Source organism: Mesoplodon mirus (genome assembly GCF_964341445.2).
Source record: "Mesoplodon mirus genome assembly, chromosome: 7".
In the NCBI taxonomy this organism is placed as follows: Eukaryota; Metazoa; Chordata; class Mammalia; order Artiodactyla; family Ziphiidae; genus Mesoplodon; species Mesoplodon mirus.
Window position 1 is genome coordinate 85,355,152 of NC_138983.1, and position 27,796 is coordinate 85,382,947.

Sequence of the window (27,796 nt, forward strand, 5' to 3'; positions counted from 1 at the left end):
AACATCAGTCCTAAGAACGTACTAAGTTAAAGCTTAGCATGTTAGATCTGCGAGTAGCCTTGTCTTTTTTTTTTTTTCGGTACACAGGCCTCTCACTGTTGTGGCCTCTCCCGTTGCAGAGCACAGGCTCCGGACACGCAGGCTCAGCGGTCATGGCTCACGGCTCCAGCCGCTCCGTGGCATGTGGGATCTTCCCGGACCGGGGCACGAACCCGTGTCCCCTGCATCGGCAGGTGGACTCTCAACCACTGCGCCACCAGGGAAGCCCAACCTTGTCTTTTTTTTAATGATGCTTTTTTCTGAATTGGTTAAAAAAAAAAAAAAAAGCCTTAAGGCTTAGGAACAGAAGCAAATTGAGAATTAAAATCCAAATCATTCAAATGAAGTTTGTCAGAACAGTTTGTGTGTGGAGAGGACAGCTTCTAGGCACTTCAGAGAAACCAGCAGGACAGAATTGAGAATAGCCAGCACCTTACAGGGCTTCTCACAGAAATGCTTTAATGCAAAGAGGTGACTGGATTTCACAGGGAGACCAGGGAGAGGATGCAGAGATAATTAAATCACATTCAAGCACCTGTTTACCTGGGCGTTAAGTTCCTTCATATTGTGGTCAGATGCTGTTTAGGGGGACACTGGTGCAGGGGAGGTGTTGGGAGGATGAACTCTTTTCTGAGTGATTTTGCAAGTGTGAAAATTCATCCAACAGAGATGCTAGAAAAATTTGCTCCTAGTAGCGAGCGTCCAACATGATATTTTGGGACAAAAATGTGTATTTGGAAGAATTTTTCACAAAAGAGCAGTGATGGGAGGAAAAGATTCATATGGGCCTGGCTAGTAATATTCTTCCTTCACAATTTTCTTGTGGGTTCCTGAGGCCTGTTGTGACTGCTTGGAGACCTGGTCCCCAAGCAATGGCCCTCTTTGTCATACTCAGGGTAACCCAGGAAGTTGCTTGTCTGAAGCAGAAAAGGTTCTCCCTTCCACTCATGTCCTCTTGCTGATCAGATGAACACATGGCATCATCTACAGCTGAGAGGTGTTTGTTAACTACCTTTGTTTCATAGGACACAACTCATATATACTCTACAGTAATGTTTATCACTGTCTTTTATAATCTCAAGGTAAGAAGTAATCAGTGTTAAAATCATTCTACTGGAATAACAAAGCACATGATTTTTTTTCCCTAATAGTGATTGTATTTGTTTGCTAGGGCTGCCATAACAAAAGACCACACTGGCTACTAGGTGGCTTAAACAACAAAAATATATTTTCTCATAGATCTAGAGGCTAGAAGTCCAAGATCAAAGTATCAAGTTTAGTTTCTTTGAGGTCTCTCTCCTTTGATGGCTACCTTCTCGCTGTGTCCTCACATGGTTGCCCCTCAGTCTGTGCATGTCTGTGTTCTAATATTCCCCCCTTATAAAGATACAAGTCATATTGGATTAGAGTCCATCCATATGATCATTTTACCTTAATTTTCTCTTCCAAAGCAGTATTTCCAAGTAGAAGTTAAGCTTACTGTACAAGCAATCAGGTATTTAATAAGAGGCATTGCTATGGAGACAAAAAAACAATGGTTAATAATTGAGGCAAATTTCATATCAGTTTTTGAGTTCTGAGGGTAGACAGTTGAGAAGATCTCTAAATGTCAGGGTTAAAGCATCTTTTGTAGTTTGAATGTCCATCAGATGTCCAGGTAAACTTTCTGAGTGGTCCATATAGCAACAGGAACGAAGAAGACTGTCTAAACATGAGCTGCTGTGGAGATTTCTCTGAAGTTTATATTAAGATATCTACCTTCAGTATGCAGGACTTAGAAAAAAAGGCAGTTTTAGTTTCAATTATTCCAAGTCAAAAGGGTGGGAGAAAATTTGGAAACACTAGTTTGGAGAGTTGTAGTCAGGTAGTGGAGGAAACTAGAAAAATTCAGGATATAGTCCAGTTTTCAGGTAATTAACAAAACTTCAAGGAAAATTAATAGCACTAGAATCTAATATCCACAATATGTATTTTGGTTTCTATCGAAAGATAATTTTTCTCTCTAAAATCAACCTCATTTCTATCAAAGATAGCCAAATTAAGACACATTTGTTTGCAAAATAAGTCTAGGTTCAAAAAACTTGGTCTTATTTATATAAGTATAGCAAGGATTGTGACTGACCATATAGGCTTATTTTTTATTTTTATTTTTTGCTTTTATTAAGAGAATTTATTGCCTCTCTCTCCTCCCAATAGCTCAGACATGAAGAAGCAACATCAGAGGAAGACAGACAGACAAATGGCTCTTTGAGTTTGTCCTGCTTGGCACTGGTGAAGGAAGAGGCAGCTTTCTCAAAGTTTTTATCTGCTTAACTGGATGTAGTAGAGAAAGGGAACAAGGAAAGTCAGAGGGTAAGTGAACAGGCTCTGCACCTACCAAGGATGTGTATCCTCCTAATCGTCCCAGTAGGAATATTCCATTCATGTTCTTTGATCTGATCCTTGCATTGGAAGACACTTCTTTTTTTAATCTCTTTTTTTAAATTTAATTTTAATTTTATATTGAAGTATAGTTGATTTACAATGTTGAATTAGTTTCAGGTGTACAGCAAAATGATTCAGTTATACATATACATATATCCATTCTTTTTCAGATTCTTTTGCCTTATAGGTTATTACAGAATATTGAGTAGAGTTCCCTTTGCTATACAGTAGGGTCTTGTTGATTATCTATTTTATATATAGTAGTGTGTATATGTGAATCCAAACTCCTAATTTATCCCTCCCCATACCTTTTCCCTTTAGTAACCATAAGTTTGTTTTTTAAGTCTGTGAGTCTGTTTCTCTTTTGTAATTAAGTTCATTTGTATCATTTTTTCAGATTCCACAGACAAGTGATATCATATGATATTTGTCTTTCTCTGAATGACTTCACTTAGTATGATAATCTCTATGTCAATTCATGTTACTGCAAATGGCATTATTTCATTCATTTTTATGGCTGAGTAATATTCCATTGTATATATGTACCACATCTTCTTTATCCATTCATCTGTCAATGGACGTTTAAATTGCTTTCATATCCTGGTTATTGTGAATAGTGCTGCACTGAACACTGGGGTGCATGTATCTTTTGGAAGTATAATTTTCTCCAGATACATGCCTAAGAGTAGGATTGCTGGATCATATGGTAGTTCTATTTTTTAGTTTTTTAAGGAATCCCATAATATTCTCCATAGTGGTTGAACCAATTTACATTCCCACCAACAGTGTAGGAGGACTCCTTTTCTCCACACCCTCTCCAACATTTTTGTGGTCTACAGTTTGTAGACGTTTTGATGATGGTTACTCTGACTGGTGTGAGGTGATACCTCATTGTAGTTTTGATTTGCATTTCTCTAATAATTAGCGAGGTTGAGCAGATTTTCATGTGCTTTTTGCCCATCAGTATGTCTTCTTTGGAGAAATGTCTGTTTAGATCTTCTGTCCATTTTTTGATTGGGTTGTTTGCTTTTTTGATATTGAGCTGCATGAGCTATTTGTATACTATGGAGATTATTCCATTGTCAGTCTCATCATTTGCAAATATTTTCTCCCATTCTGTAGGTTGTCTTTTTGTTTTGTTTATGGTTTCCTTTGCTGTGCAAAAGCTTTTAAGTTTTATTAGGTCCCATTTGTTTATTTTAGTTTTTGTTTTCTTTCCTCTAGGAGGTGGATCCAAAAAGATATTGCTGCTGTGAAAGAGTGTTCTGCCTGGATTTTCCTCTAAGAGTTTTATAATATCCAGTCTTACATTTAGGTCTTTAATGCATTTTGAGTTTATTTTTGTCTGTGGTGTTAGAAAATTGTCCTAATTTCATTTTTTTACATGTAGCTGTCCAGTTTTCCCAGTACCACTTATTGGAGAGACTGTCTTTTCTCCATTGTACAGTCCTGCCTCCTTTGTCATAGATTAATTGACCATAGTTGTGTGGGTTTATTTCTGGGCTTTCTATTCTGTTCCATTGATCTATATTTCTGTTTTTGTGCAAGTACCATACTGATTACTGTAGCTTTGTAATATAGTCTGAAGACAGTGAGCCTGATTCCTCCAGCTCCATTTTTGCTTTCATAGTATGCTTTGGCTATTTGGGGGTTTGTGTTTCTATACAAATTTTAAATTTTTCTGTTCCAGTTCTGTGAAAAATGCCATTGGTGGGGGCTTCCCTGGTGGTCCGGTGGCTGGGACTTCACCTTCCAATGAGGAGGATGCAGGTTCGATCCCTGGTCAGGGAGTTGGGATCCCACATGCAATGCAACCAAAAAAAAAAAACCAAAAAAAACCAAAAACAAAAACATAAAACAGAAGCAATATTGTAACAAATTCAATAAAGACTTTAAAAATGGTCCACATGAAAAAAATCTTAAAAAAAAAATTCCACTGGTAATTTAATAGGGATTGCATTGAATCTGTAGATTGCCTTAAGTAGTATAGTCATTTTGACAGTATTGATTCTTCCAATCCAAGCACATGGTCTATCTCTCCATCTGTTTGTGTCACTTTCGATTTCTTTCATCAGCATCTTAGAGTTTTCAGAGTACAGGTCTTTTGTCTCCTTAGGTAGATTTATTCATAGGTATTTTTTCTTTTTGATGTGATGGTAAATGGGATTCCTTCCATAATTTCTCTTTCTGATCTTTTGTTTTTAGTGTATAGGAACGAAAGAGATTTCTGTGTATTAATTTTGTATTCTGTGACTTTACTGAATTCATTGATGTGGTGTATCACACTGATTGATATGAGCCTGTGAGCCATGGCCGCTGAGCCTGCGCTTCCGGAGCCTGTGCTCCGCAACGGGAGAGGCCACAACAGTGAGAGGCCCGCGTACCACGAAAAAAAAATCATAAAATGGGGCTTTCCTGGTGGCACAGTGTTTAAGAATCTGCCTGCCAGTGCAGGGGACATGGGTTCAAGCCCTGGTCCAGGAAGATCCCACATGCCGCAGAGCAACTAAGCCCACACGCCACAACTACTGAGCCTGCGTTCTAGAGCCATTGAGCCACAACTACTAAAGCCCACGAGCCACAACTACTGAAGCCCATGCACCTAGAGCCCATGCTCTACAACAAGAGAAGCCACTGCAGTGAGAAGCCCACGCACCACAACAAAGAGTAGCTGCCATTTGCTGCAACTAGAGAAAGCCCACACACAGCAACAAAGACCCAATGCAGCCAAAAATAAATAAAATAAATAAATTTATTTTTAAAATCATAAAATATCATAACCATCTTCTTTAGTTTACTTAGTCCCATGTAATTAATTCTTGTTTTGGTTGATCTTTTGTTAGAAGTTTTATGAAACCATCAATTTCTCCATTAGGGTTTTGTAAATTCTTACTCAGTTCAGTGTAATGATTTGAAATTCATCAGAAACTTGTGTTCTAGAATACTTGTTAGATCCTTTTCCATGAATTTCTCTGAACATGAAACACATTTTCAGGAAGCTTTTGTCAAAGCATCTGAGTAAAACCATTGTCTAAGTAATAAAAGACAAATATCCATTACTAAAAATTTGATTCATTCTAATGGAATTGACAAGAAAATTTATCTCTGTGACACAAAACATTTAAGATAATAACTAGAATTATGACTGATAACATTATACTAGGACATATCCAATTTTAGGAATTTCATATACTTTCGAGAACATTTATATTAATAACATTCACCCTTATGATATAACCTAGAGTTTATGATCATTTATTTAGCAATGCTTCCCATGTAAGTAACATACCAAATAAGCCTAATGAGTTTCATAGCTCTCTTTTCTAATAAGATAAAACAAATCTTTTAAGGTGTTCCAAGGGGCCTCTGGAAAACCTGAACGTTATTTCCAGGTCAATAAAACTTCATTTAGAATTTGACTTGGGGGAAAATCTACTTTTTCAAAAATAAAAATGTTTTAAAACACTTTGTCAAATATGATCATATGTTACTGTGAATTAATATTTAGTTATCAATTTAATCAAAGTGACAAAGATTCACATGTAAATACAGATAGTTAAATAGTGTAAAAAGACTTAGCTCTTTTAATATTGAAAGCACTCAGTTTTTCTTCAAAATTATCAAAGATTCATAAAGACGAAATGTACAATATTTGTTTTGCTAGACAGATTAAATTGAATGTAAAAAAAAGTCTTTGTTTACAATTTCTCATTAAGAGCAGACCAATAATTAAGAAAATTTTGCAAAAAGAGAGAAAAAACAAATTTTAATTTTCTACCAGCTTACTTTGGATATTAAAACTCAATCACTTTATTAAATTCATTCCAATTTTAGACCTGACTACACATAAGATTCCTTTCTAAAGATTCCTTTTTAACAAACCTCTTACAACTTTCTCTGTCCATTTTGATTTGTCCCTTGTTCTCTTTCCCATTTAGAAGTTACCAGCTTTAGGACAAAAATCACTTAACAAAGTTTTTACATTAACAAAAACATCTCCATACCTTACACTTTTTCTTACCCCAAAATATATTCTAATTTCCTTATAATTCCTAGTAGCTTTAACCACATCTATTATTTACAATTCTTAATCCTTTGAAGCTTTAATTTTTTTGTAAAGATAAAGTTAAAAATTATGAACTGTGTAAGTATTTTGTGGCTTGGCAAACTTATAAATACATTTCATAATTTCTAGAAACATATTCTACTTCATAGTACAAGCTTTTAATGAAGCACAAGACATGTTTACTAATAGAACCAAACGTATTTAGTGTGTAATAAGAGGTCAAAAGTAGGTAAACTTAGACTCGTTCAGCAATTAATATTTCAGTATTTTGTCTTAGTTGGAAATGATCTAGACATTCAATTCATTTAATTTAACTTAGCAAAACTCTAAGGGTACAATTTATCAAAGACATTTAGAAAACTATTTAAGTTGACATAGCAAAAACAATTATTGCTAAAAAAAGTTTACCTAAAAGAATTCTTATCTTACGTCTATTTAATTAATTTGTTCTTAACAATCCCTCAGATTACTCATGACAATTTCATAAGATGTTAAAGTAGTGTTAGCCATCATCTTAAATTATTATTATTATTACTTTTTTTCTGAGAAATTTTGTAAAAGAGATAACATGAGCTTATTTGACTTTTAGTAAAACTACATAGCATAAAGCTATTATACTTAATGCTGATAACTCTTAAGATATGTCTGTATTAATTAAACCATTAAACCTGAACTAGATTTTACTTACCAAAAATTATCCCAGATCATGTGAATTTGAAAAATATTTGCATTCGTTTTTGTTATATTTTTGAGAATTTTTATATTGCTTGTTGGAATAAATTAAGTTTACTCACTCAGATAGCTACAGTCTTTTATTATTTATGGAGAAGACTTTTAAGTCTTCTTGCCCTTTAAGTGTACTTGCCCTTGATAAACAATTCTAAGGAGACTGTGATTTAGAGTTTGAGCAAGAGAGGGTTTTTCTGGTGGTTTTTGTTTAAAAAAAAACCTCTTTCCTTTTTTTCTTTAAATTTTAGTTTCAGGTTCTAACAATTGAGATAATCTGGGCTCAGTCTCAGGCAATGTGGCTGTGTTTACATTTCAAAGACATGGTAAGATTTATAAGTTTAAGGGACAGAGAAAAAAGTGTAAATTTTCTTCTGTGAGTTTTGGAGTGTATTTTTCTATTATCATAAGTTTCAGGGTAATTATTATTTTAAAAACTTTTTCTTCTTAAGTACAGGACAATTTTGCTCCAATTATCCTCAACTTTTATAATATCTACAAGAATTTGAGAGGAATAGGTTTCAGGGTTGGTGAAGATAAATGGGCCTTGACTTGTTCCTAAGTTGCATTTCTGGTTTTGTAGAGATTTGGAAGACAAAGATAATTGTTTCTATTAGCTCTTGAATATTGGCTTCCAACTGATCTTTTCCTAATTATTTGTAGGAGGGCCTAAGGAATTGCTGAGGAGATGGGGCAATTTTTAAAATTTTTCTTAAAAAGGGGAATTCATGTTGGATCTTTAATTTCTGTTATTTCATCTTAATAACGATTCCCTAAGGCTAGCTGTTATACATGATTTTTCCTTTCAATTTGATCCTTCCATAAATATCAATATGACAGCTGTTTATGATGAGAGCTCTCAAAAAGGGAATCTTTTAAATACAGCAAATTTAAAGGATCCATCATCTGGCCATTGAGGAGTAAGACCTTTCATTAATTTCAAATAGTGACTCAAATCAGTAAGCCTTTTTATGGAACGACCCAGAGGTAACTTTTCAGGCTTAGAATAAATCCTTACCATGGATGAAATAAGCACACTTTCAGATGGAGAGGGCACGGATGATATAGCCCCTATAATGTGAAAATTCATTTCCAAGGATAATCTAAGAAAGCAAAGGCCTTCATTGCACAGGCAGTAAGGGTGGTATAATGCAAACTGTGTCCCTGGTCTCTCCTGGGAATTTGAGGCACCTCTGATCCCAAACCTACTAATCTGTGACATCAGGCACATGCTGCTGGAATGGGACTTTTCCAACACTAACAAGGCAATGAAGGTTGAAACAACAAAGGCCCCTTATGGACTGGGTCCCCTTAGGACAAACTCCTCTGACAGCTGGCACAACAAGACTAGAGTGTGCTGTTTATGACTTTGTGTCTCAGAACCCCAGTCGATTCAACTGGTTACCAGATGCACCCCAGTAAATACACCATCCAGATGGTGGAGACCAGAGAGAATATTCTCACTGGACAAAAAGTCAAACTCTCAGGACACAGAAAAATACAGAAGGAAAAATCTCATCCAGTTTTTATATAGAGGACTGACAGCAAAGTTTGTCTTAATAGGCACTGGACTGGAGAGAACTGGTAACTCACCAGTCTGTGAGGCTATCTCAAACAGCAGGCTTATAGGGCCTATGCCTGTATTCTGCCCTATGGTTCTTTCTTCTTATGAAACATGACTCAGGAGACAGAGACAAAGAAAAACAGTGACTGTCTCTGGGAGGAAAGGATTAAGAAAAACTGAGACGAGATTACTCGTTTCCAAAAACCAGATTTTCTATGTCACAAGGATCTTGCTCCATAAGTATTTTCTTCTGCTAATCTAAATTTAGAGATAGAGAAAAGGAGACTCTTAAGCACTTTCCCTCCCACCAGACCTTACAGGCCTGGGAAGTTGAGGAGATAAGAAATTTTACCTTCTGCTGGCCTTTGTCATGTGTCCTAGGATCTCTCAGCTGCAGCAGTCTTGTGGTGGGAAGCAGGGTTTAGCCAGCCTCCTGGTTGTCTTGTCAGCTGTTGAGGAGGAAGAAATGTCCCTGCCAACCTTCTTGAGTTAAAGAAGTAACAAGGTTTATACAGCCTTCTTGACCCTGCATTCCCTATCTCTGGTGCTAATGATGTCTTTCTACCTCCTGGTACAGGGAGGGCACCATTCACATGAGATATTAATTTCCTGCTTTCATGGAGACAGATAGGAAGGTCAGTGTGTCTCTCTTGCATCAGTCATTTCTTCAGTAACTTTAATTCAAAGTAATATTCCACTGAGGCATATTTTGGAGCATCCTGCCCTGGGCACCAACAAAGTCAAATGGTTTAGAGAGAAAGCAAGTCCCTTTGTCAGCACTGACCTGTGCTCATGGTGATTGTTATTCCATCTCCACAATACCACTGGGCTGGGTGCTCAAGAAACAGAGCTGTGAAAACATGGCTCCTGTCTCTTATAATTTATAGTACCAATGTTTCAAAGAAAAAATTTTATTTAGTGCCTCCTTTGTGTTAGACAATAATGCTGGTATATTTTCAAGATATACAAATAATAGAAAGAGACATGTATGGTACTTGAATTGTAGTGAGACATTAAAAATTCCCCCCCCAAAAAAATCTTTTTCTTTATACTTATAAGGAAAAAAAATGTAGATTCATTTTGGATAAGATAAAGAAAATTTATGAAGTGATAAATCTAACCTGAGAAAGTAGAAAAGAACACAGTACACAGGCTCTGAGCATTCTACTCACAGAAAATACTGTCCTGTTCTTTTGCAATATGGACTTGTTCCCCTGTCCCTATGTCTGTCTCTTCCCCTCTCTGTTTCTGCCCCTCTTCTCTCTCTCCCTCACACATACACACATTCACTCCCCTACAAAAAAACCCATTGACTAAATGCTAATTGGCAGACACTGTGCTCAAACTGAGGCTACAGTGGTGAGTTAAAAACAGAGATAATTTTTCCATCCTCATCAAACGTATATTCCAAGATGGAGAAAGTGAATACTAACCAAAGAGTCACACAACCATAATATTGCAACCACAACGAACAACCATAACCGCTGAGTTAAGCTAAGCAAGCCACTATTGTCAGCTTTCTCTCAACCCTCAGTAGAGTGTGTTCCACTTAAAGGCCTTGAGTAAGTCACTATTCTGTTGAGAAAATCCAGGACATTTCTCAGTCTTCCACATCTGAAATTATGCAGTTTGGAATGTCAGGAACAAGAGTGAGGGGAAAGGTCATTCAGAACTGCAACTAACCAGTTTCTCTCTTTCTGACTGCTGCAATAACCTCCTGGTCTATCCTGTGTTTACTCCCATTCCTCTGGCCTGTTCACAGAGCTGCCAAAGTGGTCCCTTAAAATTTAAGCCCGATTGTGCCACTCTATACTCAAAATCATCCAGTGAATTCAATTTAATTACAATAAATCCAAAGTTCTCACCAAGGCCTCAAAGTCCTTTTCGATCTGTTCTCCCCTTCTCCCATGTCTCTCTTGGCCTCATTCCTACCACTCTCCCCCTTGTTTTCTGTAATCCAGCCAAACTTGCTTCTTCTCCAGCTTTTACTAAAACACTACTTAGTAGACAAACAATTTCATTTAAATTGGGCAAAAAATTTAATAAGACACTTAACCAAAGAAGATACAGGAATGGTAAATAAGCAACATTTAAAAATGTTCAGCATTATCAGTCATCAAAGAAAAATTAAAACCACATGCAAATAACTTCACATCTACTAGAATGACTAAAATTAAAAAGATTGATAGCATCAAATGTTAGTAAGGATGGAGAACAACCAGAAGTCTCATACATTCCTGAAGAAGATGTGAAATGATGTACTACTTTGGAAAACAGTTCGGCATTAATACAACCCCCTAATTTCACCCCCTAGGAATTTAAATTAGAAAAATATGTCCACACAAAATTTGTACATGAACGTTCATAGAAACAACTTTATTCATGATTGTGAAACTGAGTAGGATCCTGTGGGGCCTTCCCAGTGACAGACTCCCAGTGTTCCCTGCTTCTTGTTTGTAGAACAAAGCTTTAGTCTCCTAGGCCTCCCTTGATTTCCAGAGAGCAGTTAATGATTACAGAACTGACAAAATTCAGAAACAAAGGAAAAGCAGTCAAGCAAGAAAAGTAACAATAGATTGAAAAACAGTGTTGTCTATATCCCTTTCTCCTCAAGGGATATAGATAACAGTCTGACACATATCCTTGATGTGGTGCTCCAAGGACAATGGTGCTTCAAGGACAAAGGACAACCCTCTCTGAAAAAGTGTCAGCGTTACACCCCTTATCAGACCCTTAATTGCCCTCCCCACCATGTTGTGATGCTTATGAAATTCCTGAGCCCAGCTGGGCCATGAGACCTGTCCCAAATAAGAAAAGGCATCTTCCCTGTCCCACTGCCACCCTATAGAAGGAAAGTATATGTGCCTCGACCAATTAGTAAACGAAATTTTCACCTTGGAGCATTCCTTTGTTTTCTGGCTATAAAAACTGATCAATAGCACATGTTTGGCGTCCACTCCCCCAGACTACTAGGAAGTCAGCCTGCTGTTCTGGCAGAGACACTTTCCTCTAATAAATTCTATCTTCTTTACATTCTGCCTTGTGCCTGGAAATTCTTTTCCAACCCACGTATGGACCACGACACTTGAGCGTTTTTTGTAGACACTAAGGCTCTCCACCTGATGGAGGATTTGACTACATGCTGATCACAAGCATGTAGGTCCCAGACTGGTTGGAACAAGAAGGCTGATGATTAAGGTTCCCAAAATATCACCCTGTCACCTCTCCACCAACTAATCAAAAGAATGTCCATGAACTGATAATTCACCCTGAGACCCTCACTCCTAATGTTGTCTTTAGAAACACTTGCCCAAAAGTCTTCAGGGAGTTTGGGTCTTTTGAGCATTAGCTGCTTGTTATCCTTGCTTCGCATCCTGCAAATAAACACTGTACTTTCCTTCACCACAACTGGTATCAGTAGATTGGCTTTGCTCTGCATTGGGTGAGTGAATCTGTGTTTGGTTTGGCAATAATTTGGGCAACCATGAAGGGGCCACCATCCCTAGTGGGCATCTCAACCATAGCACACTGGCCCCTGACCAGTGGCAGCTCATGGATACTACTCAGCAGCTGCTTGAGCACCTTTGTCTCAGAGATGGCCCTGAACACTTGCCACTGACCAGGCATCATTGGCCCATGGCACTTTTGATTTCTCTGGTAAAGGGAAAAAGACACATGCTTTGCTGGTTGAGATTTCTCTAGTAAGTAGTGGAACTTGTGTGTGATAATACCAGGGTATTCATTCTCTTAGCCATTTGGGTCTGTCAGTGGCTAACCATTTGGTGGGATTTTCCCTTTTGGGCTGAGGAGTTTGAAACCCTGAGACACTACATTTGTTTGTTTGTTTGAGATTTTAAGATTACCAGCCATAAACAACTGAGAATGGGTAATCAGAGCTCTGTTTCATCTTATATTCCCTACGGTGTATTTTGCAGAATCGGGAAATTCTTAGCTCTTAGTTTCATGGGCTCGTACCCATGAAAAGGAGAAGGTGATATTTTTCTAAAATCATGTGGTCACAGTATTCTTTAGGCTCTGGAGAATAATGACCCAGATGGGGCACTTTTTGACATTCTAAAACTTGTTTTTGCGAATGAAAAAGCTGGCTTGTTAAAAGTATCTCTTCACTATTCTGACCAGAAGGAAACAAATCTTACTAGGAGGAACTTACATTTTTCTCCCTGTGCCTTTGAAATGTAAATGTTCTACCCTGGGCTCTAATGTACTCTCACTCACTCTTGTCTATACCATCGCCAATTCCTGAGACTGAGGGGGGAAAAAAGGGAAAAGAGTCCTTTTTAAACTCAGGCAGGAAAACTGTGAGATCTCTGTTTGTCTGGAATGTATGTATGTCCATGTGTACATTATAAATATATCTCTTTTCCTTTGGATGGTATTATCAAAGTTAGTTTGTAAATGAGCTCTATTTAATTGACTTAAAGGAAATTAAGCACTTACAGAAATTCTCAGAAATATAAAAGAAACTAACTTGAATGAATTTCAGATTCATGTGATCTGAAAAATATTCAATATTAAATTTGGGATAATGGCTGACTTGGTCTAATGTCTCATAAAGTTTTCTTGGGTAATCTAAACATAATTTTTGAGAACAAGTGAATAAAATAGAGGTAAATGAGACAAGAGTTTTTAGGTGAACTCTGGGAATAATTATGTTTTAGGAATGTCTACTTAAAAATAGCTTTTCTGGACATTTTAGTAACTTGAAATTTTAGAGTTTAACTAAATTAAGCTAAATGATGAGAATTCATTGAATATCGAGGTCTTTTCCAAATAAAATAATATACTGAAATATTAATTACTAAACATTGGCTTCCTTTTACAGAGAAAGTAAAGATATTTAAGACTATTAATAAATATGTTTGGTGTCACACTGAGACATTTTCCATAAGAAAGCACATATTTTTAGAAATTATAAATAGCATTTATTTATAAATTTGCCAATCTACAGAATGCTAATGTAAAGAACAGCTCATAATTGCTTACTTCTTAATTTTCACTAGGAATTTAGGTTTTTAAGACTTGAGAATTCTAATTAAATATGTAATTAAAGCCACTAGAAATAAGGAGAACATTTTAGTATACAGGGTAATAGGATGTGTGTTTTCATTAAAAGAAGGTATGAAGAATAGGAATTTATTTTGTTAAAGAAAAAGGAAGTAATTTTGTCTTAAAGCTGGTTATTTCTAAATAGGAAATAAAATAAAGGGCAAGTTAATATGAATATAGAAAGTTGTAGATTTCTGGGGAAAAAGTAATCTTTAGAAAGAAATTCTATGTGTTGTCAGGACTCACTAAGATTAGAATGAATTTAATTGAGTAAATGAATTTTAAGATTAAAAGTAAAGTGGTACAAAAACTTAAAAATTTTTTCTCTCTCTGTTAAGAGAAAAAAGTTTTCTTGGAATATTGATTTGCTTTTGATTACAGATGGTAAATTTTCTTTACCTTTTAAATAATCTGTTATAACTTTCCGTACTTGATTTTAAAATCTTTCATTGTAACTTTGGTTAAATGGATAAGCATTGTTTCACAGTGATCTGTAATCCTATTTGACCAAGTGTCTTGAAACTTTTTAACATTTTGGATAAACTTCTCAAGGATAGAATCCTAATTAAAGATATTTTGACCTCTGGATAGCTTTGGGATGTTTCAGAGGACCCCTAAGTCATCTCAAAGAGAGATATTAAACTAATTAGGATTATTTGGTATGTTATGGGAGGCACTGTCAATTGATTAGAGATAAATGTATCTCCAACCTTCTTAGGTTATACATTTAGATTATACTAAATATCATTAATATAGATATTCTTATGTTATATGAAATTAAATAAAATTTCTAAAATTTGAATATGTCAAATTTGTATGTTACAGAAGTAAACAAATTTTTTTTTGTCAATTGCATTTTAACCAGCTCTTTAACTGTGTCTTTTTAAGTCTTTTTTATCATTCATAGATGCTTTTGCAAAAATGCTTCATCTTCAGGAAGATTCATACTAAAGACTTTCTGACAAGTGCAGGTTTCTGATAACTTTCAAATCATACCATTGAATTGGGTAAGAAATTAAAGAATTCTAATGGAAATCCCGATGGTTTCATAAAGGTTAAGGCTGCAAACTGTAAACAGCTCAAATGTTCATCATCAAGTGAATGAGTAATTCACATCAGCAATAAAGGGGAATGAAATATTAATATACATACATGGATGAATCTCAAAACATGCTGAGTGAAAGAAAACAGGAACCAAATACACACTGTTAGATTCTATTTATGTAAATTTGAGAATGGGAAAACTATAGTCACTGAAAGCAAATCATCATATCACTTTTGTAGGAAGGTGAGGATTGACCACAAAGGAGCCTAAGGAAACTTTCTGGGTAATGGACATTTTCTGTATCATGATTGTGGTAGTGATTACACAACTGTATATATTTGTCAAAATTTATCTAACTGTGCTGTACACTTAACATGAGTGCTATCAGTTGTATGTAAATTGTACCCCAGTAGGGGTGATTAAAAGGAAATATATATTATGTATGACATATAAATATATGTTTACATATATTACATATACATCATGACAATAGAATAAAACATGTTCTTAGTGATTAAATTGCCATTTAGCCAACATCCAGAATGCCAAACATCCTTATTTTTTTCTTGTTTTTCCTTTCTCTAACCTTTCAAAAAGCATCATTTTTAATAGTCACATCAACATTGCTGATTAGATTTGCAGTAATTTGAAAACACAGAAGACATTCCTTTTAAAAATATAAACAAAAGCTTCTTTCATCTGCTCTCTAGATCTTTTTATTCTTATGCCACATTCTTTACACCAGTTGACCAATTGAGTTAGGCACTCATTTACTTTTTCACAAATCTTTGCTGTGTTTCTGCTAGTTCTGCATTAGGGACTATTAAGGAGGAAAACCACTGACACAAAATGGTTTCATTTGTGCTGAAGCCCACGATACCATGCATATATTTAATACCTAACCTACTTGCAATTTCGACCTTCACCAGAAATGTTATCTTAATTCTGAAATCTGGAATCTTCTGGTCAGCACCAATGTGGTAATCTATCACAGGGGCCCTCTCCATCTCCCCCAACCCAAGAAGAAGAGGCAATCTGCAAGATAAAACTCAAGGCTTCCCTTCCCTACAAAGAGAAGATAGTACTGGTCCCAAATAACCTTTTTTTCTTTTGCTAAGACTTTCTTGCCCACCCTCCTTTCTATAAAAACCTTCCACTCTGTGTAACTTCTCAAAGTGCTCTTCTATTTACTAGATGAGATGCTGCCCAATTCATAAAGCATCAAATAAGGCCAATCAGATTTCCAAATTTACTCAGTTGAATTTTGTTTTTTAACAAGACATGACCTTAAACAAGATAAACATTGGCCCTGTTTTCATCTCAGGTGGCCTCAGCCTGCAGCTGCTTGAAGCAGGATTTTGGTTCCTGGCCAGAGATTGAAGTCAGGCCGGGGCAGTGAAAGCACTAAATCCTAGCCACTAGACCACCAGGGACTAGTGGCCAGTGACAAGGTCCTGGCCTGTCTGCTGTGTAGAAATGAATTTCCACAGAGATGGAAAGTAGTGAAACAAGTAAAGTGTTTATTAGGAGGACAAAGAATACATGTGGATAGACACATGGGCGGGCTCAGAGAGAGAGTTGCGCTCACATGGTAGTTTGAATCACTTTTATGGGGAATTTCTTCCAGGTTTCCTTTGACCAATCATCTTGCTTTGCCTGGTTCTGAGTCCATATTTGGTATACCTCAGGGTCCTCCCGTGTTCATGTGCATCTCTTAGCCAAGATGGATTCTAGCGAAGAGGCCTATGGGTAGTTGACATCACTTACTATGGGGTGGTGCCCTCTCCCTTTTTGACCTCCAAGGAACCCTTCTGCACATGTGTCGCTGGGAAGGTCTCCTTGACTACGAGAATGAGGAACATCTAGTCTTTTATCTCTTATCTGGGCAGGGCACAGCCTCCTTTCTCGATTGCCCTGTTATTGATATTTTGGAGTTTCTGTCCAGAGGGAATGAACTCCTGCTGCTTACCCTGGGGCCCATCTATCTCCTGCCTCACTTTCACAGAACTCACAATCTGCTGTGAGAGACAGTCAGAATATGAGCACACACACACACAAATAATTTTAAAGCCCGATAGATTTGAAGTCAATAGAAAAGACATTGAGGGCTTCCCTGGTGGCACAGTGGTTAAGAATCCGCCTGCCAGTGCAGGGGACACGGGTTCAAGCCCTGGTCCAGGAAGATCCCACATGTCGTGGAGCAACTAAGTCCGCGAGCCACAACTACTGAGCCCGCATGTTGCAACTACTGAAGCCCATGAGCCTAGAGCCCGTGCTGCGCAACAAGAGGAGCCACCACAATGAGAAGCCCTCACACCGCAACGAAGAGAATCCCCTGCTTGCCGCAACTAGAGAAAGCCCACGCGCAGCAACGAAAACCCAATGCAGCCATAAATAAATAAATAAATAAATAATAAATTAAAAAAAAAAAAGAAAAGACATTGAAAAAGAAATGGGCCTCCTTTTGATAAGGAAGTCAGAGGTTTCTCTGTAACTTCTTTTGAGAACAATAAGCCATGTCTTTTCCTTCTTCTACATTTTCTCTCCCCACTGCTGACCCCAACAAAATGCTGAAGACAGAATTTGCACTCAATAGATTACCTTTTAAATTGATGTAAAAGTATAAAGTATATTTAAGTGCATTAAAGTATGGAAGGGCATACATTTGGAGCATAAAAGCTCAGTACCTGCTGGAAATATCACATAATTGATGAATATAAAACTAATTATATAACAGGGAAATTAAAAAGAAATTTCAGGCTGTGTAGAGACTAAATTAAGAGAACAATATCATATATAATAGCTGAATATTTTGGCATTTGAAATTGGAATTTAAAAAATAGATAAGAGAGGAAGAAATAGGAGTCTTAATTAATAACTGAAGGACAAAGGGGGGATAGGTAGCTTATTTAGCTTATTTCTGCCTTTTTAGTTGCAGAAAATATCAGTTTTGAAACCAGATATGGTTGCCATGTATTAGTTCTGCACAAAGTGCTAGGATGAGTTTCCCCACACCCACAGTTTGGGGATAGTGCTTTACTCATAACTCATCTTTCATGCATTTGCCTAAATTCTTGTGGAATACAGCTGGACTTGCAGCTCATAAATGTGACCTTTGGATGTGTTTTAAACACTACTGAACTCCATTTTAATTTTACATAGTAAAGCCTCTGGGCTCTATTTACTCTTTCATTATATAACATTCATTTATCTTATGAAAAACGCTGTGATTCACTGTTGGCCTAGCATTTTTTTTTTCACTTATTTGGATGATTTTTAGAATCCAAACTGTATTGTTATTTATCTTGGAAAACAGAAACACTTTCGGGAGTCAGTTCTCTGAGTCCCAAACCCCTCACCTGACACCCTCTTGTGGTGCTGTGCCCTGGGGGGAGGATACAGCAGGATCTGCAGGTGGAGAGGCCTAGAGAGCTGAGGGTATTATGTGTCTGGTTTATCGTCAAGATCAGTCAAGCCCCAAATTATAGTGTTGAGGGAGAAATTTTTCACGTAATGAGGTATGGGGAAGTCATTTAGGCTTATACATGGTTCAGTGTAAACTCTGTGTGAACTGAAAGAGCCTGTCAAGCACACAGAGCACATCTGCTTTAACCATTAAGGAAAAGAAATGCCTGATTCAAAAAGGAGGATAAGTGACTCCCTTCTTACGATGCCCGTGTTCACACCCTCTCGAAGACGAGGCTCCTTTCCCACGTGCCAGGATCCCACTGTCTCACTAGACATGTCCTCAATCTGTCTCTTTTGAAATCTTCAAGGAATAGACCCCTGTCATGTTGGATGTATGTTCTTTGTTCTGATAAAGTAGAAGACTACCATGCTTCAGTGGAGAAGTTCCTTAGAGCCTTTTGAGGGGCTGCCTCCCAGATTATAGCCCTCAGCTTGGCTCAAATAAAACTATTTTCTGTTCCTATTATAAATTCTTTATTATTTCCCTCCACAGTGTGTTATTCCTTATGAAGTCCAGCTGTTCTAGGCTGACACCAAGCCACCCTGAAGCAGCCATCGTGTCTTCATTGCCTCTTTCTCACATCTGGGTCCTTGAAGGTTGCTGAGATCACACTTGCTTGTCTGTGTCCATGGAACCCAGGGCAGAGCCCAGGTCCTCCCACCAGGGCCCTGGATTCTGGTACCAAACCCAGGAGAAGGTGTGCTCTAGTTATATCAGCCTCACCTGGCACCAAGGCCAAGATCGTCATGTGTTTTTTCCCAGACTTCTTCTGTGGGAAAGGGTTTTGGGACGTTTTGTTTTCCCTAGTTCACCCTAGAGAGATGCAAGGAGGAAGTCTGATGCAGACTTTCCAGCTTACAAACATCTGAGGGCTGTGTCTCAGGTCAGGATCAATGTTCCCTTTTCCATGGGCATTCAAGTCAGTGAGGCAGCCTGACTTGAGGGCCAGGACTCTGCCTCTGTAGTCCTGGAGGTGATGGCTGAGGGCTGGGGACAGGGGCGCTGCGGTTCTGCCCAAGGGGAATTAAAGGCCAGAAAGCCCTGGTTTCTGCAGGAGTCTGATCATCTCCTGGAATGTATGCCAGTTAACATGTAATTTCTTTATCCTATTTATTCATTATTGTTATTTCTCATTGTACTTTGGGACTCAATTTTTTATTGCTATAGAAATCCAGTGTTTTCAAAGATTCTCCCTCAAGGATTCTACTGTTAACATTTTTCATTAAGAGAAATGCCTGTCTATTCCAATCTTTCTTTCCCTCCATTATTTACTGTGTCTTTTCTAGGTCTTGTCCTTGTCTCCTGGGCCACAGTCAGTAATGTCTCCACTTATGTATTCTGAGTGTGTGATCATTTGGTCCAAGGGATTCTGCTGAATGAAGTATAAATTCTGATATCTTTGTCTTGCAAACTTTCAAAACCTACAAATAAAATGAAGATATGGGCAATATAAAATGAAAATATGATTTTCCATTCTTATTAATATCTATCTCTATATTTCAATAGAATTCAATTATTAGCCCCTGGTGACTATATTTTTCAAAAGAATTCCCTAAATAATTACCAGGAATTCACTACTCCAATGTAATGTAGAAGATATTCTTAGTGTATTCTTCAAATTCATGTTGATGGAATGCTCAAGTTCCCTATATCAAATTGAGCTCCTATATTCCCTCTGAATAATAAAACTAAGATATGTTTGCTAAAGATTGTTGAAAAACAACATTTTAGCTTGACATGGACAGTACAAATACAGTATCACTAAGGGTGAAAATTTAGTATATGTCCTGTGGACTACCAATTTCATGTTCCACAATCACAATCGAACCATTTAAATACAGAATTATTTCCTAATTCTCTATTATATAAATCTCATTATAAATAACAAGCATTTTAAAAGCTTTAAATTTCTAACTATAGCTAATTAATCTGTACCTTTTTTCCTCTATCAACAAAAATTGACTTTCATGGTTAACTCAGTTAAAAAATAAAACAGCACAATAGGAAAGAAGTAAAATATCTCCATTGCCTACAATATATAATAATATATATAAATATGCTGATGACAAAAACGTGGGTCTGCTCTCCCATGTGCAGTAAAGCAAATCTACTGACACCAGGTTATGGTGAAGGAAAGTGCAGCGTTTATTGCAGGTGCCAGGCAGGGAGTTCAGGTCAGCTAGTGCTCAAAACCCCTGAACCCCCTTTCCTGATGGGTTTCATGAAAGCATTTTTAAATACCAGGTGAGAGAGGGGAATCACAGGGTATGTGATCAGCTCCTGCACAATTCTTTGGTTGATGTGAGGTAACAGAGCAGTGTCACAGGGGTTAACGTTATCAATCCTCAGGCTCCAGTAAAAGATCTCCTACTTAAAACAGCTTTAAAAGTTAATAAAAATAAACACTAACTGAGTAGAGGGCAGGTGTCCTCAACTTCAGAACAGTGTAAAGTCAGCAAATATCACAACTGGTACACCCCTCGAAGAGACTGATCTGGACTGGTTGCAATTTTTAAGAAAACACATTTGGGTAAAATTAACTCTGCACTTAAAAAAACTGACTCACAGGTTTTAGGTTTTCTCAATGCTCTAAAAGTACTTCTTTTTCCTTTCCAAGAAGGGACTTTCAACCTCCCCCAAAGTAAAAGGGCAGTGCCTCTTGGATTGCTTTCTCTCACTGAACACACCGAAGAAAAATTGCATCATGTTGGTGTCTATCTGAATAATGTGCTCAGGGCTCTCCCTGAGTCATTGCATGGTTCTCATTTGCACGTGGGAGCCAATGGGTCTAAGTGCAGGCCACCACAAGATGTGCCACTATGGCATGTGGATTATTTTGAGCTGAAAACAATCAGGCCCAAAAGACTCAGGAAGAGCCTTTGAACTTCCCCCTTACTGCCTAAAATAATTTAAGACAGGAGGCCTGTCCCAGGAAGAAGCTATCACTAGAGATAAATGTAGTATAATATTAGGTGTGGTAGAACAGGAGGAACATTGAAAAGCCCATTTGATCAAAATCCTCTCTGTGGGGCTTCCCTGGTGGCGCAGTGGTTGAGAGCCCGCCTGCCGATGCCGGGGACACGGGTTCGTGCCCCGGTCCGGGAAGATCCCACGTGCCGCGGAGCAGCTGGGCCCATGAGCCATGGCTGCTGGGCCTGTGCATCCGGAGCCTGTGCTCTGCAAGGGGAGAGGCCACAACAGTGAGAGGCCCGCGTACCGCAAAAAAAAAAATTCTCTCTGTGTCTCATTGTCTTTGGATGGATCAGCAAACATTTGTTTACCAAACATTAACTCTTTTTAACTTCCTGTGAATTACCTTACTTCCCCTTGAAATTTCAGACCCATACCTCCTTCTGATGCCGAAATTTGGCCTCTGTGCACTGGTATGGAATCGAATTCGGGGGCAGAGTTTGGGTGAAGTAGAAAAGAATAGGTTTATTGTGTTGCCAGGCAAAGGGGGACACAGCAGGCTAATGCCCTCAAAACTGTGTGTCCCAACCTGGGGGGATTTGGTGAGGAGTTTTTTTTTTTTTTTCTTTTTGCGGTATGCGGGCCTCTCACCGTTGTGGCCTCTCCCGTTGCGGAGCACAGGCTCCGGATGCGCAGGCCCAGCGGCCATGGCTCACGGGCCCAGCCGCTCCGCGGCACATGGGATCCTCCCAGACCGGGGCACGAACCCGTATCCCCTGCATCGGCAGGCGGACTCTCAACCACTGCGCCACCAGGGAGGCCCTGGTGAGGAGTTTTATAGCAATGGTTCAAGGTCAGGGTTGCTGATAAGGATTATGGTGTGTTCAGGGCCTGCAATCCTTTAAGCTGGCCTCAGGTGGTCTCCTGATGAGCTTCTATGCTTCTCAAGGTTATCAAACCGTGACCTTCTCTCTAGAATGAAGGATGCTTCATCAAGTAGTTAACATCTTCCATTTGTTGGGGGTTTTAGTTCTGTAGAAGAGCTCAGTTATTGTTCTATGTTTCCCTTGAGGCAGAACCAGGATCTTGTCCCAAAGCTGCACTATTGTTTCTTGACAGTTCCTCCCTTGTCTCTGCAGCCCCTCCCTTCCCCGATTAGCAACTATTTGACCCTACCCTTTGGAATTCAGGGAAGGTTGTGGAGGCTGAAGCCTAGTCCCTGCAAACAAGAAATGGGGGACACAGAAAGACTTTGGTGCCCAGGAGCCCCACAGGGTCCTGCTCAGTTTCACTTCTCTTTAGTCAAGAATATATATATGTCACCTTGTCTTGCTGTCTTTGGAATTCTTCATACTTATGTGAATTCCCCATGTGCACATAATAATTTAATTGTCTCTTGTTAATCTGCCTTATGTCATTTTCATTGCCAGCCAAAGAGCTAATGTTACCCAAAAACCTGGGTTTGCCTCTTGGTGGGTGTCAAGCTGAAAGGCACAACAAAAACAAAGATTGGGAGAAGAAAGGATTTGTTACTTGCAGCAAGTAAAGAGAACACCGGGGGTCTTTCCCAAAGCAGTGTCTTCCTGAACAGCAAAATTGGGGAATTTTTAAGCTAAGGGTATATGCATATTCATGAAGGGGTTTGGGTGGTCCACAGAGTCCAAGCTTTAGTGGACTGAAGTCATGAGGGTCAGAAAAGGTCAATATCATCATTCCTTATGTTCCCAGTTGATCAGGCTAATCTTTACCATTGAAAGAGAACTGGGAGTCTTTACAATTATCTTTGTTATTGTTACTTCTTTTACCTGAAAACAGTCCTTTGATTCTGCATTATTTTGTTCCCTTAAGATCATTAATTACTGAGACCCTTTCAACGGCAAGCATCCTGGCCAGGCTTACATTGCAAAATGGCTTAGGCCAAAAATGACTCCTAGATGTACATATTATTAAACTTTTGTTTTATTTTCTCCTGTTAATCAGTCTCACGTCAATTTAATTCTTAGACCAGCTAAAAGTGTTACCTGAAACACTTCTTTTGTTGAGCCAAAAGACACAACCAAGCCAAAGGGCAGGAGAAGGAAGGCTTTATTACTTGCAGCAAGTAAGGAGAACACCAGGGATTTTCCCAAAACGGTGGCTCCTTGAACAGCCAAATTGGGAAAGTTTTAAACTGTCAACTGAAAAAAAAAAAAGCACAAACTGAGAGTTGTGAGTTAAGTTTTATTTGGGGCAAAATGAGGACTATAGCCAAGGAAACAGCCTCTCAGATAGCTCTGAGGAACTGCTCGAAAGAGTTAGGGGGAAGGTCAGCATGTATGTGATTTTGGTGAAGGGGGACACATGGAATCAGGGACACATTTTGGCAGAAATTTGCTGCTAGTCACGAAATGGTGGCTGCTAGTCACAAGGAGCAGATGTCTCCATGAATGATTTTAGTGCTTTTCTAGATATGAGAAGATAAAAGAAACTGGGCTCATAAAATCTTCTGAAACTATCTAACTATCTGAAGGCCTGTTCTGCCGGGTTTTCCCAGAGCATAGACTGCCTCATTCCTGATCTCTGTCCTGAATTTCATTCAGGGTGTGTTGAAGGTTGTGAAACAAAATTTATATTTTATGGCAAGACAAGAGAAATTTAAACATAAATTCTTCTCTGCCCTTTGGTCTCCTCTCTCCCCACACTGTGCATTGTGCATCTGCATTATACATTGACCAAACCTCCCCCATAGGCAGGGACACTTGCTCAACCATAAAGAGCAACATTCTCCTAACATCAACAAGACAACTCCCTCCTTAAGAGATAACATTTCTTCTTGACCTTGTAAGGGGTTACATGACCAGCAGGATGGCACTTAGATCTGAATTATGTAAACGTTCAATAACATGTCATTTGATGTACAGCCCTCGGTCTCAAAAAAAACTTATACACCTCCCTGGGTTTCTAATGGGCAGAACAGTTTTCAGAGTTTTCTGAGATGCTCTTCCCAGGTTATAATCCTCAAATTTGGCTCAAAGAAAAATTTCCAGTTCTCTTTTAGATCAAGTGATTACTTTTTTGTCAAGGTCAGAGACTACAGTGGCTAGTGACTTCATTCTTATAGAACCAGATGGTAAGGGACAATTTTATTTCACAAGATCATTAATTACTGAGACCTGTTCAAGAGCAAGCATCATGACCAGGCTGAGATCACAAATGATTTAGGCTTAAAATGGCTTCTCTTATGTTAAAAAGTTATATTTGATTCTTTTTCTTTGGGGACCCCCTGCTCCATTTGCCTACAGAAGGGCAGAGGAACAGTTCTTCCTCTCTGACAGTCTTCATGACTGCCTGGAGAAACAATGATGGACTCAGGAGTTCTTCTCAGCCTCGATGTGCACAGAAATCTTTATGCCTATGGTAAAGGGGCATGGAAAGGAGAGGGTTCTCAATGTGTAGAAGTTCAGATGCTTTCAAAGGCAGGCAATGTGCCCTGCACTATAATGCCTGTTGGGCAGGAAGAAAGTTTCCTGTACCCTTCTAGATTTTTCTGGTTAGTCTAGGAATTAAATTGACATGAGACAGATTAAGATTAACAGGAGAAAATCAAACAAAATTTAATAATATGTATACATGGAAGAGACCCAGGAGAACTCAGTAAATCTCCCAAATGGCTGAAATCCTCACCTTAAATACCACTTTCAACTAAAGACAAACATGTTGGGTGTAGTGGTTTGGGACTTCAAAGGGGAGGAAGGCAATTCTTCCCCGGACCTCATACCTGAGGTCACCATACCTCAAGGGGAAATTCAGCTTGCACTGCAACTTCAACTAAAGAACAGTTCTTCGTGTAACACTGCCGGATACTGGAAGATACACAGGTCCCTCGGCCGACCGAAGGCGTTCCTTCATTGAGGCCGTTCGCTAGTCGCAGAACACCCTGCTTTAAAAAGTTGATTCAGTTTCGGGCACAGTGGGTAGCTTGTGTCTCTTTTACTTGTTAGAAAACACACGTATTTAGGCTGCGTGTCAATCTACACATGGCGTCTATAGCGAAAAGCCTGGTTTTCCCATTTTGAAAGCTCCATTCTTGCAGCCGGAAAAAACCTGAAAAACACTGTTGTTGCCGTGTTTCTAGTCCCTGCAGGCATGGCTCTGAGAAAAAAAAGAGTTTTCTCGAAAGAAAGAGGGTGCTTCCAGGTCCTGGGTGGCAGCTCTTCCTGCCCTGCTCTAGAGCTAAGGGGAATCTCAACGGGGGCCCTAGCCTCAACGTAAGGTCTTGATTTGGCATCCAGAAGGGTAGGCGTGAAGCAGGTTCCCTGAGGCCTTAGTCGCAGTTCTGCATTCGTTTAACGGCAGTAAGTGTCTAGAGACTCGTGGCCCCGTCGCGTCAGCGCCAGTTTCAGGACAAGAACTCTGAGGACCCGCCGGCTCCCCTGGGTTTGCTGGGCCACACTCAGACCCGTAGGCCCTTCAGGGTGCCCCAGGGTAGGCCGAGGGAAGGGTAACACACTGCAGTCTACCTTGGGGGAGCTAGATGTTGATGTTCCAACTACCGGGTTTGTTTTTTTTTTTGCAAAAACCCCTAAATATCCTGTGCCCTCCCTTACCTCTTCAGAACAGTCCCTCAGAGCTATCTGAGAGGCTGTCTCCTGACTTAAGTCCTCAGTATGTCCTCCAAATAAAACATAATTCTCAACTTTTTCGTTGTGCATTTTTTTTCAGTCAACATTTAATTGTATGGCTCATGTAGGTACTATGCCTACATGTAATGGGATGAGCTGTAAATTATTAAAACTAGATAAATTCTGTCAGCTCTACCACTAGCTGAGATCAGGCTTTCTTCTCTGGATACTTCTGTCATAGACCTTGGCAGATATGGGGTCTGTGTTGGTCTTAAAATTCTTCTTAGAATTGTGGGGACTCATTCATTCTTTCAACAAATTTTACTGCTTATATTCTATGTGTCAGTTACAGTGCTGGGTCTTGAAATACAGAAGTCAACACACGAAAATACAAGGATAAAACACATTTTCTACCATATTAACTTTTTTCATTCATTCATTCATCCTTAAGTCATTCAACACGCATCTTCTTATTGAATACTGATGAGGGATCAAATGCTATGCTAAACACTGAGTATATAACTGCAAATGAGATGGACAGGCCCTGATTTTGATGTCACTACTATCTTTTGTCGTGCCATATAGTGGGACAGCTTCATTATTCCCTTTACCGTAAGTTTTGGTTTTTTTGCGGTACGCGGGCCTCTCACTGTTGTGGCCTCTCCTGTTGCGGAGCACAGGCTCTGGACGCGCAGGCTCAGCGGCCATGGCTCATGGGCCCAGCCGCTCCGCGGTATGTGGGATCTTCCCAGACGGGGGCACGAACCCGTGTCCCCTGCATCGGCAGGCAGACTCTCAACCACTGCGCCACCAGGGAAGCCCTACCCTAAATTTTTATCACAAATTGCTAATGAAAATAAAACTGTTAGTGGAGTTTCAACATGCATAGGTAAATGAGAACACAGAACTCCCCTTTCGCATGCCCCATTCTCCTCCTTCTAACTCCCTATGTGAACTCACTTTGTGCCAAGACCAAGAAGATGTGCCCCAATAAGAACCAAGCTGATTTCCTCACACTGACAGGGGCTATTGCTCACTTAGAAGACTTGATGCTTAAGTTTGATAAGCAACTAGAAGACCATGGAGACAACCTATAAAAATGATTTGTCTTGGGAGAAAATACTACAAAGGGTTAATGTGCTGTTCCACATGTCTAACCTCCTGGGATTAAACCACAGGCACCAAGATCACCAAGTGTACGTGGCAACAATGAGCTAAAAATGAAAAGAAAAGCATCATACTGTTGTTGTATTCATCTTCCCCCAAGGCACTCTCTGATAAACACCACAACCACTAAGGGAATTGAGAACAGCTTCCTTGTGGGGCAGGTTATATATGCATCTTTTTCCAAGAAGTTAAATCATATCCAGCTATCAGCACACCTTACTTAAGGTGATTGTAATGTATGAGATTAAATGTTCCTACCTGATTGGAAAACTTCTTGTCCTCAATTCATTGGCTATACTGGATTATTTTTCTTGGGTCAGACCTTCAGACTTCTACCAGAAATCGTTCCTTTGGGGAAACCAGGCCTTCCCAGAAACTCAGGAAACTGAAATGGAGACAGAAAGAGAGAAGGAAATTATTTGGACATATAGACCTCAATTGTTTGGTTTTAAGTAAACGTCCCAGCAAACATCTTCTAAATGGTATAATAACTTGAGGGAAATTCACAGTTTATAAGTTTGTGTACTCATAAACTGAACATATTATGATAAGAGTACAGGTTGCATTTTGTGTCTTCAACTCAAGCAAAGACTTCAAAAAAGTCCCAGTTATCCTTTGTTCATTAAGACACAAAGAAAGGGCAAAAAGGGCAAGTTTCCAAGTCTTTTTCTTTAAAATTTACTTCCTTTCTTCAGTCTTCATCAAGATCTTCAGGAAA

The 27,796-nt window shown here is 38.8% G+C and overlaps 1 long non-coding RNA gene across 1 annotated transcript; it reads right to left on the reverse strand.

The window, feature by feature from the left end:
- Nucleotides 1-27,554, reverse strand: LOC309807715. Its single transcript, XR_014294657.1, has 4 exons — nt 27,337-27,554; nt 9,172-9,268; nt 1,471-1,554; nt 1-299 (listed from the first exon to the last, which is right to left on the reverse strand). It is a non-coding gene; the product is annotated as an uncharacterized lncRNA (long non-coding RNA).
- Nucleotides 27,555-27,796: the final 242 nt, after the last annotated feature.